The following is a 16,660-nucleotide window of genomic DNA, read 5'->3' on the forward strand; positions in this document are numbered from 1 at the left end:
CTTTTGACCTTGATACAACTAAAAATTTAAGATAAATCCATTAAGAAGAGCTATTCGGTTGAATTCCTACTATGTACCAATAACAATTCTATTTAAAAAAAAAAAAAAAAAACAGGCTAAGACAGGCTTAATGGCCAAGTCAAAGCCACATTGTCAATGAGGAGGAAAGCTGATAGTCAGTCATGTGAATCTAATGTCCAATATACTATGCCTGATTCCTACCCTTTAAGACACACACACACACACACACACACACACACACACAAACACACACACACACCTGTTCCAGACTCATTCCCTGCATCATACAGTCAAGCATGTCTCAAATCTTGAAGGTAGGAGAAGTCAGTGTACCATTCTCTATGATCCTGAACCATCTTTCACCCTGAGGAACACATCGAGGTCAGTCTGAATTGGCATATAATATTTGATGTTAGAGTTTGTACCTGCACGTTACTGTTTGGTCTGGATTTGTCTACTGGCTCTGGACTAACCAGTTAAGGTCTCCCTCCCTGTAGCACCAATACCCTCCAACCGGACTCCTGGCACTTGACCACTGGGCATTTCCTTACCACCACCTGCACAAGAGTGATGTTATAATTTAGTCATTTAATCATCCATTTCAGTTGAAGTGTCAAGACATCTTATGCTGTGACTGGTTATGAATGGCACAGCATAAAGTTATGCATAACTGGGAGTCTCTCCGTCAGCCTGACCTTCAGCATCTGGAAATTCCATGGCACGGACTACAAGAAAATGTGTGAAATGTGAGCGGAAAGGATGAAGAAAGCATCATCTCGTATTGATACTTAAGGGGCAAAAGGAATGTACAGTGATGAATCCCACTGTACCAAGGACCAACTCCTCCCATACCCAAGTCTGGATTTTTCACAGTGCGTTATTCTCCAGCTGCACAACACAGACCTTCGACTTGAAGAGGCCCCAGCCTCCCACCCAGCCTTCACACAAAAGGCTCACATCAGTGAGCCTATTTGATGGCCTTTTCCAGACAGTCTTCCCACTGTTATTCATTTTTTTTGGCTATCAATATCCACCTCTTCCAGGAGACCATCTCTAAAGTTTATACTTATGGTCGCCTCCTTGAAGTAAGGCACTGCAAAAATCTTTCTTGGGTTTACTTACAGATGATGGGAAGCCATTGATGGATATACGAAAAGAAGTAAACTAGAAGAATTGTAATGGCATAGATAAAAATTAAGAAGAACAAGGGAGAACATGACTTTTTTTCTTTACAGTGTGTAAATTAGAATTTGAAAAAGTGCAAACATCATAGTCAATATGTCCTTTAAGTTACATTTAATTTATAGATTCTTTCTCCAATTTATCTTTGCAATTTATTTATTAAAGGCTCCACTTTGTAGCGTAGAGTTTCTCAGTATCAATTTTGCTGACTGACTCCCATAATATTTTATAACATGTTCCTCTGTCCTCCTTACTGTCTATAAATCATTCATAGGATCTAGGGGATTGATTATATTCGGGTTCAGGTTTTTTGTCAGACTAAATCATAATTGATATTGTGGTTGTTCTCTTTTTGATAATAAAAATCATTCATGATCAAGGTCTCAGTACATTAACCCATTATGAGTTGCAAAGTGATGATAGTTTAATTCTACTATCCCATCCTCATTAACTAAGTTAAATACTTCTACAAAGAAAACCTTTACTTCACCTACTATTTGGTTTCCCAGTGCTTTAGTTAATAAAAGAAATATAGGATAAATGATGGATTCTTTTCCTATACTTACCAGGTTTCAGTATAATAAATTGATTACCTAGCATCTTCTAATGGTGACCAATTAGTTCTTTTTAAAGCACTATGAAATTATGGGTTAAATATATCTGCTGGATTTCTATCCATTTCAGCTGTCATCCTGATTGATACTTAGATTGCCCTTTCTTTGTTCCATCTTCAAGTTGGTCCCTGAACTCTTTTGAAGCAATCCTGATAGTCTTTGATAGATGCCCTGCTAGTTAGTATAATTCATCTTTCATATTTCCTGTCCCACATCTGGAATCAGTCTTCTCCCTAACGAATCTTTATTCCTTATAGGGACAATGCTGGCATTTTCTCCAACAATCTTAATCCATCCTGAATATCTATTGCATTTCTGCACTTGACCCCAACCCCATGCCTCCCAGTTGAGGTTCAGGGATGCAAGGAGGGATTGGAAGTTCCTCATGAATATGATGACAAATAGGTTTAGGCTCAAAGTATCAATTTTGCTGACTGACTCCCATAATATTTTATAACATGTTCCTCTGTCCTCTTTACTGTCTATAAATTGTTCATAGGATCTAGGGATGTCCATGACATGAATGACTTGGTAGAAATAACAAAATAATGGTATTACAATTTCAAGTGGCTACTACGACACAGCCATATCAAAATGTCCTGCTGTAAGGCAAGCCAACCAGTTAGGAGGCAATTTGATTATTACAGGAAAAGCAGCATGATTGGTATTGGAGTCAAACTAACTTGGGTTTGAATCCCAGATCTACTGCTTGAAAATCTGCATGACCTTGCACAAATTAGTTAACCTCCCTAAGCCTCAGCATCCTCATTCATAAAATGGAGTAGTAATAACACATATCTGATAGGGTTATCAATGTAATACATATGAAACATAAGACCTATTACATACCAAGTGCCCAATAAATAAAAATAGTGATGATTTTTGACTTTTTATTATTGTTGCTAGAATTTATATATTGACAGACAGCAGATTCTAAAATAGTGCAAAATAGTAGCCACTAGCCACAGGTGACTACTGAGCACTCCAGATGTGGTTGGTCTGCATTGCAAAGTGCTATAAGTATAAAATATGCACTGACTTTCAAAGCATTGGTGAAAGTAATGTAAATTATACCTTTCTTTATTTTTATTACATGATGATATTATAATATTTTGGGCATATTAGGTAAAATAAAATATATTATTAGAATTAATTTTTCCTGTTTCTTTTATTATTTTAATGTAATGCTAGAAAATTTAAAATTATATGCGTGACACACATTCTACTTCTACTGGACAGAGCTTCTCTAGAGATATTAAGAAGATATTTTTGTTTTGTTTTGTTTTGTTTGCAGCGAAGGGGACCAAATGAATTAAGAATATATGATGGGCATGGTGGCTCACACCTATAATCCCAGCACTTTGGGAGGCTGAGGCAGGCGGATTACCTGAGGTCAGGGGTTCGAGACCAGCCTGGCCAACATGGTGAAACCCCGTCTCTACCGAAAATACAAAAATCAGCTGAGCATAGTTGCACATGCCTGTAATCCCAGCCACTCAGGAGGCTGAGGCAGGAGAATTGCTTGAGCCCAGGAGACAGAGGTTGCAGTAAGCCGAGATTGTGCCACTGCACTCCAGCCTTGCCAACAGAGCAAGGCTCTGTCCAAAAAAAAAGAATATATTATAAGCAAAAGTTTTGTGACTGCTGGGATGAGGGGTGAGGAACAGGGAGGAGTGATGGACCACCTCTAGTTTTCTGGCCTAAATCATTTCTTTCATGGAGCCTACGCACCCGACACCTTCTAACATGAAGCCACTTTTAATGAATGCTTCTTAACAGACTGATGTCTATTTTCCCAAGAAAACAACTATCTGTATTGGCTGCTTTCCCTATGGGCAAAGAGGCAGTTCTTCTGGGTCTTGATAGCAGATGTTGGACAAAATAACCAAATCTGTTCTTTTGGGAGAAATAATTTACATTTATTAGTACCTACCATGTTCCAGACATTTAACATGTCTTCTTGCATCATACCAAAACAATTGTTGGAGGTAGCTATTACAACCTTCATTTTTACAGATAAGGACAATGAGATTCAGAGGTTAACTAGCTTACCACATGTCATATAGCAAGGAAGGAACAGAAGTGAGAGGTAAAACCAAGTTCATCTGCTTTCTTGATCCATGCTTCCTCGTTGTAAACTGGGTTGTCTTTTAGGAGTACATGTGTAGATTGAAGAATTCAAGATCCCAAATTCTGTTAGTCACTCATCTAAAGTGATTTCTCCTAATCCTTTGGGTTCTAAGTCCCTAATTTAGAACTCAAGAATCTATATGCTACAAAATGTAGGAGATGCAAGCTCTGAAACTATTCTAAGTTATTTATGTTATTTATAGGGCTTCCTTGGCACCAGAGTCATCTTATCAGACATTTTCCAGGCAATTCTGAAAGCACAGATTTTTTTAAGGGGGTATCTAATTTAATATTTCTCAAGAGTCTTTCACCATAGAATCCAAGCAATTTCACCTGACCTGGTTTTTCTTAGACCTGTAGCCATCCAAAGAGAATCATTATTCCTGTTAACTGATTTTTTAAAATATATCTTTAAGTATAACCCTTCAATGAGTCAGAGTAGGATTTAGAATTTAAAATACATTTTCCTTTATCTGCTTAATATCTTTTGCATTGTAAAAGTCTGCTTTTACTATTGCATCCATTTGCTTCTAAGTGGACTTTTACCTGAAGCCTTAAAAAAAACTATCCAAGAAACCCAAAAAGTATCCACTCTTAATGTTGGCATCTGGCCCAGAATATCTCTGACGAATGCTAATATTCAATGATTTCTCTGAATTATGTCTCAAATCCCTTCAGTCAGGCTAATGCTGTTAATTTAGCATGCTAGGAATCAGGCAGAAATATGGCCAAAAGTCTTAAATGAAAAAGAATTAAAGATGAAAAAATATTTTTAAAAATCTAATAAACATCTAAAGAGATAATAAACATCATTATTAATCAAAGAAATGAAAATGTTCAATAAGATACCATCACACACTCACTAAAATAACTAGAATGAAAATTTAGGCAATGCTAATTTTTTGAAAGATTTAGAGTAACTGTTAACTATTGTGCTCAATAAGTTATAATATAAATTTGACAATCACATAGGAGAACTTTTTGGCAGTTTCTAATAATACAATTTAAAATACACATATTCTACATCCTATGAATTTACATGACAAAATATACAGTAATAACAATAATTGGTAATTGCCATACAGAATGACATTGAGGAATATTAAAAATATAAAACTACAAACATAATATTTCAAATATAACATTACAAATAACATTATAAGATAGAAAAACTACATATTGACTGATTCAAATTTTGCAAAATTTAAAAACTTATGAAATGAATATATAATATTTAAAAACCAGAATAGTGGTTATCCCTGGAAAGTAAGTAGAGAATGGAAGGTGAATAAAAAGGGGTTCTGTGATTCTGCTACAATTCTGTTTCTTGACTTAGATGCTGGTTTTACATGTGTATTTGGTTTGTAAAAATTTATTCAACTGCACACTATGGTTTATAGAATTTTCTCTTTTAAAGTATATGTGCATATAAAGTTAAAACATTGGCATGTTAGGTATATTAGGATATACAAAAAAGCATATTCATTTGTATACATATAAATCAACAGCTATGTGTAAATAAATAGCTACTAATAATGTCAGGCCTATTATTTTAATTAATCTTCACAAGAAATTTTAAAGGTTGCATTAACAGTCTCATTTTAGAGACAAGAGTATTAAGACAAAAAAGTTAATTGGCTTGCGCCCAATGTAATACTGGTAGCAAAAGAACAGAAATGGAATTCAAACTCAGTCATCTCTATCTCCAGAGTTTCTTACCACAATTGCACTAAGCAATAAAAGACATGAATAAATCAAAGGAAGTTTTGTCCTATTGCCAAAAAGAAAGGGCTGAATGACTCACTTTCAGGCTGAGAACACTGAGTTCAGTATGCTGGTTCCCTTCAGGAATAGAATTTTACACATATTATGAGTTCAGAGTGGCTGTGGACAAATTTAATTATAGTTCACCCAATAACCACCACAGTTGGATAGAATAGGTCCAGTGAACCATATTTTCTTGGCCACAAAATACCTCCCTTACCAACTTGCTATAACATTTAAAATTTCCACAATTAATCATTAGCTCCCCTTTGGGATGCAGTAGTAGTTTATCCATTGTTTTAGAGATGGGGCTCCGTGGGGAAATGGAATAGGGTGAGGAAGAAACAAGTTACAAAAACGTAGTTGGATCCTAACACCATAAGGTTTGTGCCCAAGATGCCCAACTCTATAGAAATGCAGCCTATAGAAATCATTAACAAGGATCAATGGAGGGCTTTCATTTTGCCTTCCCATTTGATGCTTAATCTTTCTGCCCTCAGCTTTACCGGATTTGCCATGAGCATTACTGAATATTCATTTAAGAAATAAACAAAATGTAAAATAGAAATTACATTTAACCAAAGACAGATTATAAGTCAAATAAGTTGCAGGAACAGACCCTGATTGCAACTTTCCAAAGTAGAACATAAGAAAACTTTTCAGGTGAAAGGAACCTTAGACTCATCTTTTTCAATCCCACATGTTACATATAAGGAATAGGAGACCAGGAGGCAAAAGGACCCCAGTTACAGATGAGTTAATAGCAGAGCTAGTGCTCTTCCCATGGTTCACTCTTTTCTTCATGCCTTTCTCCATAAAAAATTAAAGATCACATCTATGAATGTCTGCCAAATACATTTAACTGTGTGAACCTTTACACCGATTTTGTCTTTCAAATCTAATATATATGTAACTCATTCTTAAGTGGTAATAGCATATACTTACTGCTTCCCATCTTACAGACATTTTTCACACATTAACTCACATATATATATCATATATATTCAGGTATTAACATATATATGTATTAACTCATATATATTCATGTTACATATAGTAGGTACTGTTACATATGCACATATATGGTATAAAATTATCGCATTGTAACATCACAAAGTATACCACATATGTTAACTCAATCTTCACAAGAACTGCATGAGGTATATACTGTTATTATCATGCTAATTTTACAGAAGAAAAGACAAATGTAAAAAAGTATTAGAAATTGTCCAAGACCACTCAGATAATAAAGAGCAAAGCCTAGGTTTGGGTCCATCTGTCCATATTCTTACCATTATATTTTATTCTCTTGTCCTTTTCTCAGCCTGCCACAGTCTTCTATCATCCCTCATTTTCCCTCTCTCTCTAAATTTTGTGTCATGAAGAATTAATGGAAGAAATAAGCTGAATGTTGCCATCATCACTTAACAACCATTATTTCTTTGATAAGGGTTTTGGTACTTAATTTGCCTAGCAAAAATGTACTGGTTGAGGGAACATTGGTTTTGAAGTTGTACAAGCTTGGATTGAAATTTTATCTTCACCAATGAACAGCTATGTGACCTGAGAAAATTAGTTTTCTGAATATCAGTTTTCTCTTTGGGTAAATAGAGTTCTCATAATAGTTACTGTCAGAATTAAATGACATAATGCATATAAATGCATTATGTACATAGGTCTAGAGAAGTACCTCACATCTTCATGTCTATTGTTGTCATCTCTAATTCTTCTCCATAAAGAGCTCTTCTTATAGTTTAAATCCCTTGATTATCAATTGAGATAGAAGCAAGAGTTAAACCACATTCACCATGAAGGAAAGGGTGGTTTCAACATAAATCTGTCATTTATACTGATCTAGGAGGAACACGTGAGTCATGAGCAGGTTTCCTCACACCAGTTGGGTACGTGTGATGCCCAAAAGAGTGAATGTTTAACAATTAAGCTGGTTTTAAATGTGTAGCATGGAAGGAATCAAACTGAATGTCGGTTGTGATTATTCACTTGTACAGCGCATTAAAGGTAAATTATCAAATAGTGAACGAATTAAGATCATGTAAAAATCTGTTTTCCATTTCTTCAGAGAGCTTTCGGGTTCTTTGGAAAAAAATCAAACAGAAGGGCTTTATGTATTAGTATGGCCAAATTTTGAAAAAAAAAAAAAAATCTGCTATTTCCCCCAAATGGAGGAAACTAACATTTACTGAGTACCTACTGAATACCATATATATTATTTCAAATAACTGTCACATAGAAATCCTATAACATCTGCTATTACTCTAATTTTCTTGATGAGGAAAATGAAACTCAGGGAATTTAACAATGTATTTCTGTCATATAATTACTAAATAATGGAGCTGGGATTGCACTCTGAATCCAATTTAAAAGTGCTTTCAACTAAACCCTGAGATGGTCATTTCTGACAGCTGTGATGACCAGAGAAGTGATGCAATGCAAAACTTATTTTATTATTTATGAACGTGCATAGCAATCTTATATTAAAGATACCCATCCACACTTGCCTGACCTCCTTGTCTACTCCTCTAGACCAAAGTTCTATAAGAGTAGAGGCATTGTCTGATATGTTTATCAATATGTTCCCAACACCCAACTTGGTGCCTGCCACCTAACTACAAGTTCAGTAAATATTTGTTGGATAAAGAAGTGAATGCTGAATTGATTAAAAGAATACAGATTAGCTCCACACTCATATTTTCACAGATGGTGAAACTGGGGGAATAGCGGGTGTTTTGTCTGCAGTTTACTATTGCTCGGTGACAGAGTGAAGATTAGAAACCCAAAGCTCTGAATAAAAGCCCATTGTTGAGTCTAATGAACCAGGTCAACAGCAGGCTAAAGGACAGGTCCATTATTTAACTTAAGCTGCTGTCCTCCTGAAACAGATGTCAATGTGTCATGATTACATGAACAACAGTTGTTTTACATAACACATGACGGAGGTCACAAGTGACCACCACACCATTGCCAGTCAGAGGAGTCCATACATGGTTGCCCCAGCTACTGAAAAGCAGGTTGCAAGACAACCAAATAGAACCCTCCAGTGATCCCCACCACTGTCAAGCCATAGGAACACCAAATTGAAAGACTATCCACACAGGAAAATGCCTTCATAAGGAGCAAAAATCAGGTGAGCAATCACAGTACCAGGTTTTAACATCATAGCAAGGAAAGATACATTGAAAAGGGTAGGAAAACCAGTCTTGAATTGCCCACATTGCCACCTCCATCCCCCAGTAGAAGCTGCATGGCACAGAGACAGAATCTGTGTACCTGGAAGAGAGTATAGCGATTGTGGGACTTTGCATTGACATTCACAGCTGCCCTGTCACAGTGGAAAACATGGGGGCAGAACTCAGCTGGCACCACCAGATGGAACATTTAAACAAGCCCTAGCCAGAGAGGAATTGTCTACCTCAGTGGTCAGAGCCTGAGTTCCAGCTAGCCCCATTACTGTGAGAAAAAGTGCTCTAGGGTCCTAAATAAACTTGAAAGGCAGTCTAGGCCACAAAGACTGCAATTCCTGGGCAAGTCCTGATGCTGTGCTGGGCTCATAACCAGTGCATTTGGTGGGCACACAACCCAGTGAGACACCATCCGGGGCAACTAAGGGATTACTTGCGTCACCCCTCCCCCAAACCAGGGCAGTGCAGCTTCCAGCTCCAGGAGAGACTCCTTTCCTCTGCTTGAGGAGAGGCCGGGGGAGAGTAAAGGGAACTTTGTCTTGAAACGTGGATACCAGCTCAACCACAGTGGAATATGGCACCTGGCAAAGTCCTAAGGACTCTATTCCAGGCCCTTGATTATGGACGACATTTCTGGATACCCTGTGGGCCAGAAGGGAACCCACTGCCTTGAAGGGAAGAACCTAGTCCAGGTAGGATTTATCACCTGCTGACTAAAGAGTCCTTGGGCCTTGAATAAACATCAGTGATTGCCAGGCAGTACTTATCACAGGGCTTAAGTGAGACCCAGGGCCATGCTGGCTTTTAGTGTGACCCAGCACATTCTCAGCTGTGGGGGCCATAGAGAGAGACTTCTTCTGTTGAGGAAAGGAGAGGGAAGACTAAAGGGCACTTGGTCTTGCAGCTTGGGTACCAACTTGGCCACAGTAGAGTAGGGCACCAAGCAGGCTTCTGGGGTCCCCAGTTCCAGATCTTGGTTCCTGAAAGGCATTTCTGGACTCATCCTGGGCTGGAGGGGTGATCACTGCCATGAAAAGAGATGCAGGCCTAGCCGGGTTCACTATCTGCTGCCTGAAGGGATTTTGTCCTTGAATGAATATCAGCAGTAGCCAGACAGTGGTCACTGTGCACCTTGGGTAAGAAATAGTGCTGTGCCGACTTTGGATCCAACCCAGTGCAGTCCCTGTGGTGGTGGCCACAGAGGTGCTTATGTCACCCCTCCAACAGCTCCAGGCAAATTGGCACAAAGAGAGAAACTTCATTTGTTCAGGGAAAAGTAAAGGAAGAGAAGAAGGGTCTCTGCCTGGTCATCCAGAGAATTCTACTGCATCTTACCAAGACAATCAAGGCAGTAGCTCTACAAGTCTGCAAAAGCCACAGTGTTACTGGGCTTGAGGTACCCCATAATGCAGATACAGCTGCAGTGACCAAAGATTTAGATCACAACACTTTATACCTCTTGAATACCTGGAAAGCCTTCCCAAGGACAGATACAAACTACCCCAGACTGCAAAGACTATGATAAATAGCTAACTCTTCAATGCCCAGACATTGCTGAATATCCACAAGCATCAAGATCATCCAGGAAAACATGACCTCACAAAATGAACTAAATAAGGCATAAGTGTCCAATCCCAGGATGACAGACACATGTGACCTTTCAGACAGAAAATTCAACATAACTATTTTAAGGAAGCTCAGTGGAATTCAAGACAACACAGAGAAGGAATTAAAAATCCTACCAGCTAAATTTAACAAAGAGATTGAAATAATTTTTAAAAATTAAGTAGAAATTCTGGAGTTGAAAAATTTAACTGACATACCGAAGAATGTATCAGTCTTCCAACAGCTGAACTAATGAAGCAGAAGAAATCATGAGTGAGCTTGGAAACAGGCTATTTGAAAACACAGTCAGAGCAGACAAAAGAAAAAAGAATAAAAAACAATGAACCACACCGACAGGATCTGGAAAATAGCCTCAAAAGGGCAAATCTAAGAGTTATTGGCCTTAAAGTGGAGGCAGAGAAAGAGATAGAGTAGAAATGGTATTCAAAGGGATAATAACAAGAAAATCTCAAACCTAGAGAAAGATATCAAATATTCAAGTACAGGAAAGTTATAGAACACCAAACAGATTTAATCAAAAGAAGACTACCTCAAAGCATTTACCAATCAAACTCCCAAAGTTCAGGAATAAAGAAAGGATATTAAAAGAAGCAAGAGAAAAGCAGTAAATAACATACAAACACATTCCAGTATATCTGGCAGCAGACATCTCAGTGGAAACCTCTCAGGCCAGGAGAGGGTGGCATGACATATTTAAAGGGCTAAAAGAAAAGAAAGAAAAAAAAACTTTCGTTTTAAAATAGTGTACCCAGCAAAAATATCTTTCAAACATGAAAGAGAAAATATTTTCCCATACAAAGAAAAGCTGAGGGATTTCATCAATACCAGACCTGTCCTATGAGAAATGCAGTTCTTCAGCCTGAAAGAAAAGGATGTTAAGCAAGAAAAATCATCTGAAGGTACAAAATCCACTGAAAACAGCAAGTACACAGACAAACTCAGAATATTATAACATTGTAATTGTGGTATACAAAGTACTCATATCTTGAGCAGAAAGACTAAAAGAAAAACCTATCAAAAATAAGAATTGCAACATCTTTTCAAGACATAGTATAATAAGGAATAAATAGAAATGACTAAAAGTTTAAAAGTGGGATGAATTGAGTTAAAATGTCAAATTTGTATTAGTTTTCCTCTTTGCTTATTTTTCTGCTTGTTGTTTTGTTCGTTTTTGAAATCAGTGCTGTCATCAGCTTAAAATAATGGGTTATAAGATGTTGTTTGCAAGCCTCATGGTAACCTCAAATCAAAAAACCTACAACACATATGCAAAAAATTAAAAGCAAGAAATTAAAACATACCATTAGAAAAAAAATTACCTTCACAGAAAGGAAGATGGGAAGAAAAGAAGGAAGAAAGAGAAGACTGCAAAACAACCAGAAAGCACATAATAAAATCGCAAGAGTACATCTTTACTTGTCAATAATAACATTGGATGGAAATAAACTAAAGTCTTCAATCAAAAGACACAGAATGGCTGAATGGATTTAAAAAAAAAAAAAAAAAAAAAAAAAGACCAAATGGTCTGTTGCCTACAAGGAACACACTTCGCCTATGTATACCCATAGGCTAAAAATAAAGAAGTAGAAAAAGATATTCCATGCAAATGAAAACCAAAAAAGAGCAGGAGTAGCTATATTTACGTGGTATGAAAGAGATTTCAAGACAAAACTAGTGATGGACTAAGAGCTCCAGCTGGGGAAGTGCCACTGCCAAGCCTGCAGCCTGACGCCCTCTCAGTAGTGCCTGCATTGGGTGCCACAGTACCTGTCTGAGCACTGGGCACACCCATGCTCCCACCCAGCCCTCCCATCTTGGCTGGTGCTTGGAGCCTGCACTGCCACTGCTGCCCTTTCTCTCAGGCCACACAGCCGAGTAAACAGCCACAAGCTACACCGACAGTGCCCATGTTCTGCTGCTGAGCCACCATGGAGTCACTCAGCCCTTGGAGCCTAAATGTACACAGTCCTGCTCTCAGACATACCACCATTAGATTTAATAGTCAGCTTTTATCAATACTAATTTTCAGCTATGGAATCAAATATATACGGCCCTACTCTGGGACACACCTCCACTGGATTTAATTCCTCACTAACACTTTCAGCTGTGGAATTGCAGACAGGTGATGACAAAGGAATGACATTGCAAATGAATATCAAGTGAGGGGAGCAGAATGATGCCCAAGGGTAAATGTTCTAAAACATGACAAGAATTTTCTCTCAGTGATGACATGGCAGATAAATAAACTAGGGAAAAAAATGATAAGATAAAGTTTCTCTAACCAAGACCTCAAAGCTGGACTAGAGTGTTGGAGGGAAGGAAGTGAGAGAGCAAGCCACCAAGCAGAAGCTGCTCTTCACCATGGGGGTCAATGGAGAGTAGAAGGACTCAGATACAGATGCCTCCAGCCCAGTCTCTCTTGTGGGACTGCAAGGCTGATACACTCCCTGAAGCACCATGGCATGAGGTGGAGGTTCCTATAGCCAAGAAGAAAGAGAAGCAGGGTTCTGAGAAGAGGATTAAGAAGGAACCTGTCATCCAGAAGTCCAGCCTGCTATTTGGCATGGGGCTATCTGGGATCCAAGCCAACTACCTCATCTCTGAACAACAGCAGGTGGCTCTTCTCATGCAGATGACAGCCAAGGAGTCCGAAAACAGCCCAGAGGACAAAACACCAAATCACCCCTCCCAGTCTACAGTGTGTTGGAAGGGAATAACTAACTCTGCCTCAAAAAACAAAGATAAAGGGAACAAGAGAAACGAACAAGGAGAGACCTTTCTGCACTGAGCTGCCATCCGAAGGGATATCCAGAACATCAAAGGGCTCATATGTGAGTGAATGGACATCAACACCAAGGACTTCACAGGCTGGACAGTGGCGCATGAAACATTTAACCAGGGATATTATAAGGTTGCAAAGCAGCCACTGGCCCCAGGTACAAAGGTGAACACCAAAGGCCTGGACGGTAATACGCCTTTGCAGAACACCACCACCAACGGGCATGACAAGGTTGGCATCTTCCCTTGGCCCTTCACATGTCTGCCCTGTCCTGATGTCTGGGTCATTCTGTAGCTTCATGTTCCCCTATCCTAACTAGTCTCATGGTGCTGGGCTAGTAAGTCAGTCTCATGGTGCTGGGCTGAGGAAGTACATTTTTGCCTCCCGGACCTCAAAGGCCAGCTGTCCCCTCTATCTGCCCCCAGCTTTCTCACCTTGAATCAACATCTGAACAGCCTCTCATAGTATTCACAACAAGCACCATCTAAAAAAAGGCTTGTATCCATGAGACATGTAGGTCTGGTTGTGTTTTATCAGGCGAAGGATTACACCAAGTGGAAGGAGGGCTGCAGGGGTTGCTACTGGTCCCTCTCTTTGTTACTGTGGGACTGTTAGACCTGCAAGGCAGATCCATCCAAGTCTGGAATGAGGAAATACCATTCCACAGGTATAGCCAGTGCATAGGATGATAGAATCAAGATTAGACAAAATGACCATTATAACCAGCCCAGGAGCAGTGAGCACTAAGAGGACTCAGCCTTCATGGGGAAGTGACTGCTTCCAGGTCTGAAGCAAGGAAAAACATGATGTATTCAAAACCCTCTGTCCTGCTGGAAAGGAGGGCTGGTAGTCACAGGTGGGAGGGTCTTAAGTCATCACCAGAGCTCTGTGAAGAGCTCCCTGGTCATAGACAGTATAGTTGGAGTGTGGTAAGGACAAGGCCAGAGGGACAAATGAGGCCACATTTGCTTGCATCCATCATACTTTATGGCAAGTCATGCCTGGCCATTGTGGGAGATGCTGGAATCCACAGCACCTAGGGTGTAAAAAGCATTTGCGAAATGACAAGTTACTGTGGGGGACGGAGGGGACTCTGAATTAAAGATTTCTGTGACAATCAGGGAAATCTGAACTGATTCCATATTTGATGTTGAAAAAAATTCCCATTAAATTTTTAGGTAAGATAATGGCATTATGGTTTGTTTTGTTTGTTTTTATAAGGACCCTTCCATAGAAATGTACTGAAAAAGTCTATGCAATGTGATTTGCTAAACAATACCCAGAAAGCAGACAGGTGTGAGTGGAATGGCACTGGCTGTGGGCTGACAGGTGATGCAGCTGGGGCAGGGGGCATCCTTTGAGTTTTTATATGTTTGTAACTATCACTTTTAAACTTTTTATTATTGAGAATGTCAAAGACTCTGTAAACATGGTGAGGTAAATAAGATAATGGTCCCCAAGTGCCTATGTCACGACCCTGGAAGCTATGGGTATGTGACTTCACATGGGAGATTATCCAGGATTATCTGGGCTGGCCTAGGGTAATCACATGGGTCCTTGAAGTTTAAGAGCTTTTCCTGGCTAAGCCACAGCAATACCAGAAGAAGCTGAAGACATTAGAGCCTGAGGTCCCTCCTCAGGCTTCTTCTGGTATCTGGCCTTGCTGGCCTTGGAGTAGGAGGCCGAGGAATGTGGTGACCTCTAGGGGCTGGGAACAGGAACCTCAGTCCCGCTCCTGCCAGCACCTTGACATCAGCCCAGTTAGGGAGGCAGATTTTGGACCTCTGACTTCCAGAATTGTAGCCTAAGAGTGCAGTGATTTGTTGTAAGTTGCAATAGAAAACTCATACACATAAAAACTATGTGCTGATTAAATAATATAAAATATAATATACTAAATAAAAATAGATTATGTGTATGACAAGACTCTATATTAAACCTCATTACAGATTCTTTTAATGCACTAATCTCAGACCTAAATAAAGTTGAGATTAAATTTAATATTTGTACTTGAGTTATGTCCTGGGTGTATGAAACACAGTTTGCTGATGATAAACAGCTGGACAGAGCTCTGGAAATGTCATCATGGGTGTTCCTGCCACTAATATTACCACTCTTATGCTTGTAAAGCCAAACAAGGAAGATACCATCTTACATTATAATGTAAATGAAAATGGAAAATAAACCAGCTTACAAAACTTGGAAAAAGAAGAAAATTTATAAAAAGAGACAAAGAAGGTCATTATGTAATGATAAAGGGGTTAATTCAGCAAGAGGATATAATAATTATAAATATATATGCACCCAACACTGGAGCCTCTAGATATAAAAAGCAAATATTATTAGAGCTAAAGCAAGAGATAAATCCCAAGGCAATAATAGCTTCAACACCCCACTTTCAGTATTGGACAGATCATCCAGACAGAAATCAGCAAAGAAATATTGGATTTAATCTGCACTATCACATAAATTGACCTAATAGATATTTACAGAACATTTCTTCCAATGGCTGCAGAATGCACATCTTTCTCCTCGGCACATAGATCATTCTCAACGATAAACCATATGTTATGCCACAAATAAGTCTTTAAATATTCAAAAAAAATTGAAATAATATCAAATATCTTTTCTGACCACAATGGAATAAAACTAGAAATCAATATCAAGAGAAATTTCAGAAACTATACAAATGTATGGAAATTAAACAATATGCTCCTGAATGACCAGAGGGTCAATGAATAAGAAGAAAATTAAAAATTTTATTGAAATAAAAATGGAAATACAATATACCCAAACCTATGGGATACAGTGAAAGCAGTAGTAAGAGGAAAGTTTATAGCAGTAGACACCTACATCAAAAAAGTAGAAAAACTTCAAATAAACAACCTAATGATGCACCTCAAAGAATTAAAAAAGCAGAAGCAAACCAAATACATACTTAGTCAAAGAAAAGACACAACAAAGATTAGAGCAGAAATAAAGAAACTGAAATGAAGAAAAACAACACAAAAGATCAATGAAACAAAAAGTTGGTTTTTTGAAAAGATAAAGTTGAAAAACCATTAGCCAGACTAAGGAAACAAGACTCAAATAAATAAAACCAGAGAAGAAAAAGCAGGCAGTACACCTGATACTACAGAAATTCAAAAGATCATTAGAGACTACTATGAGCAACTATATGGCAATAAATTGGAAAATTTAGAAGAAATAGATAAATTCCTAGGCACATACAATCCACTAAAATTGAACCAGAAAGGGACTCAAAACCTGAGAAGACCAACAATAAGTAATGAGATCAAGGCCCTAGTAAAAATTTCCTGCAAAGAAAAGCCCAGGACCCAATG

The 16,660-nt window shown here is 38.4% G+C and overlaps 1 protein-coding gene and 1 pseudogene across 4 annotated transcripts in view; both read left to right on the plus strand.

The window, feature by feature from the left end:
- KCNMB2 (potassium calcium-activated channel subfamily M regulatory beta subunit 2) overlaps positions 1 to 16,660 on the plus strand; it is a 298,583-nt gene that overhangs the window by 235,036 nt on the left and 46,887 nt on the right. The window lies entirely within an intron of this gene.
- On the plus strand, positions 5,416 to 15,106 carry LOC126947556 (ankyrin repeat domain-containing protein 11-like; annotated as a pseudogene). The gene has a single exon (XR_007723125.1). The product of XR_007723125.1 is annotated as an ankyrin repeat domain-containing protein 11-like (transcript).

Source organism: Macaca thibetana, chromosome 2 (genome assembly GCF_024542745.1).
Source record: "Macaca thibetana thibetana isolate TM-01 chromosome 2, ASM2454274v1, whole genome shotgun sequence".
NCBI lineage: Eukaryota > Metazoa > Chordata > Mammalia > Primates > Cercopithecidae > Macaca > Macaca thibetana.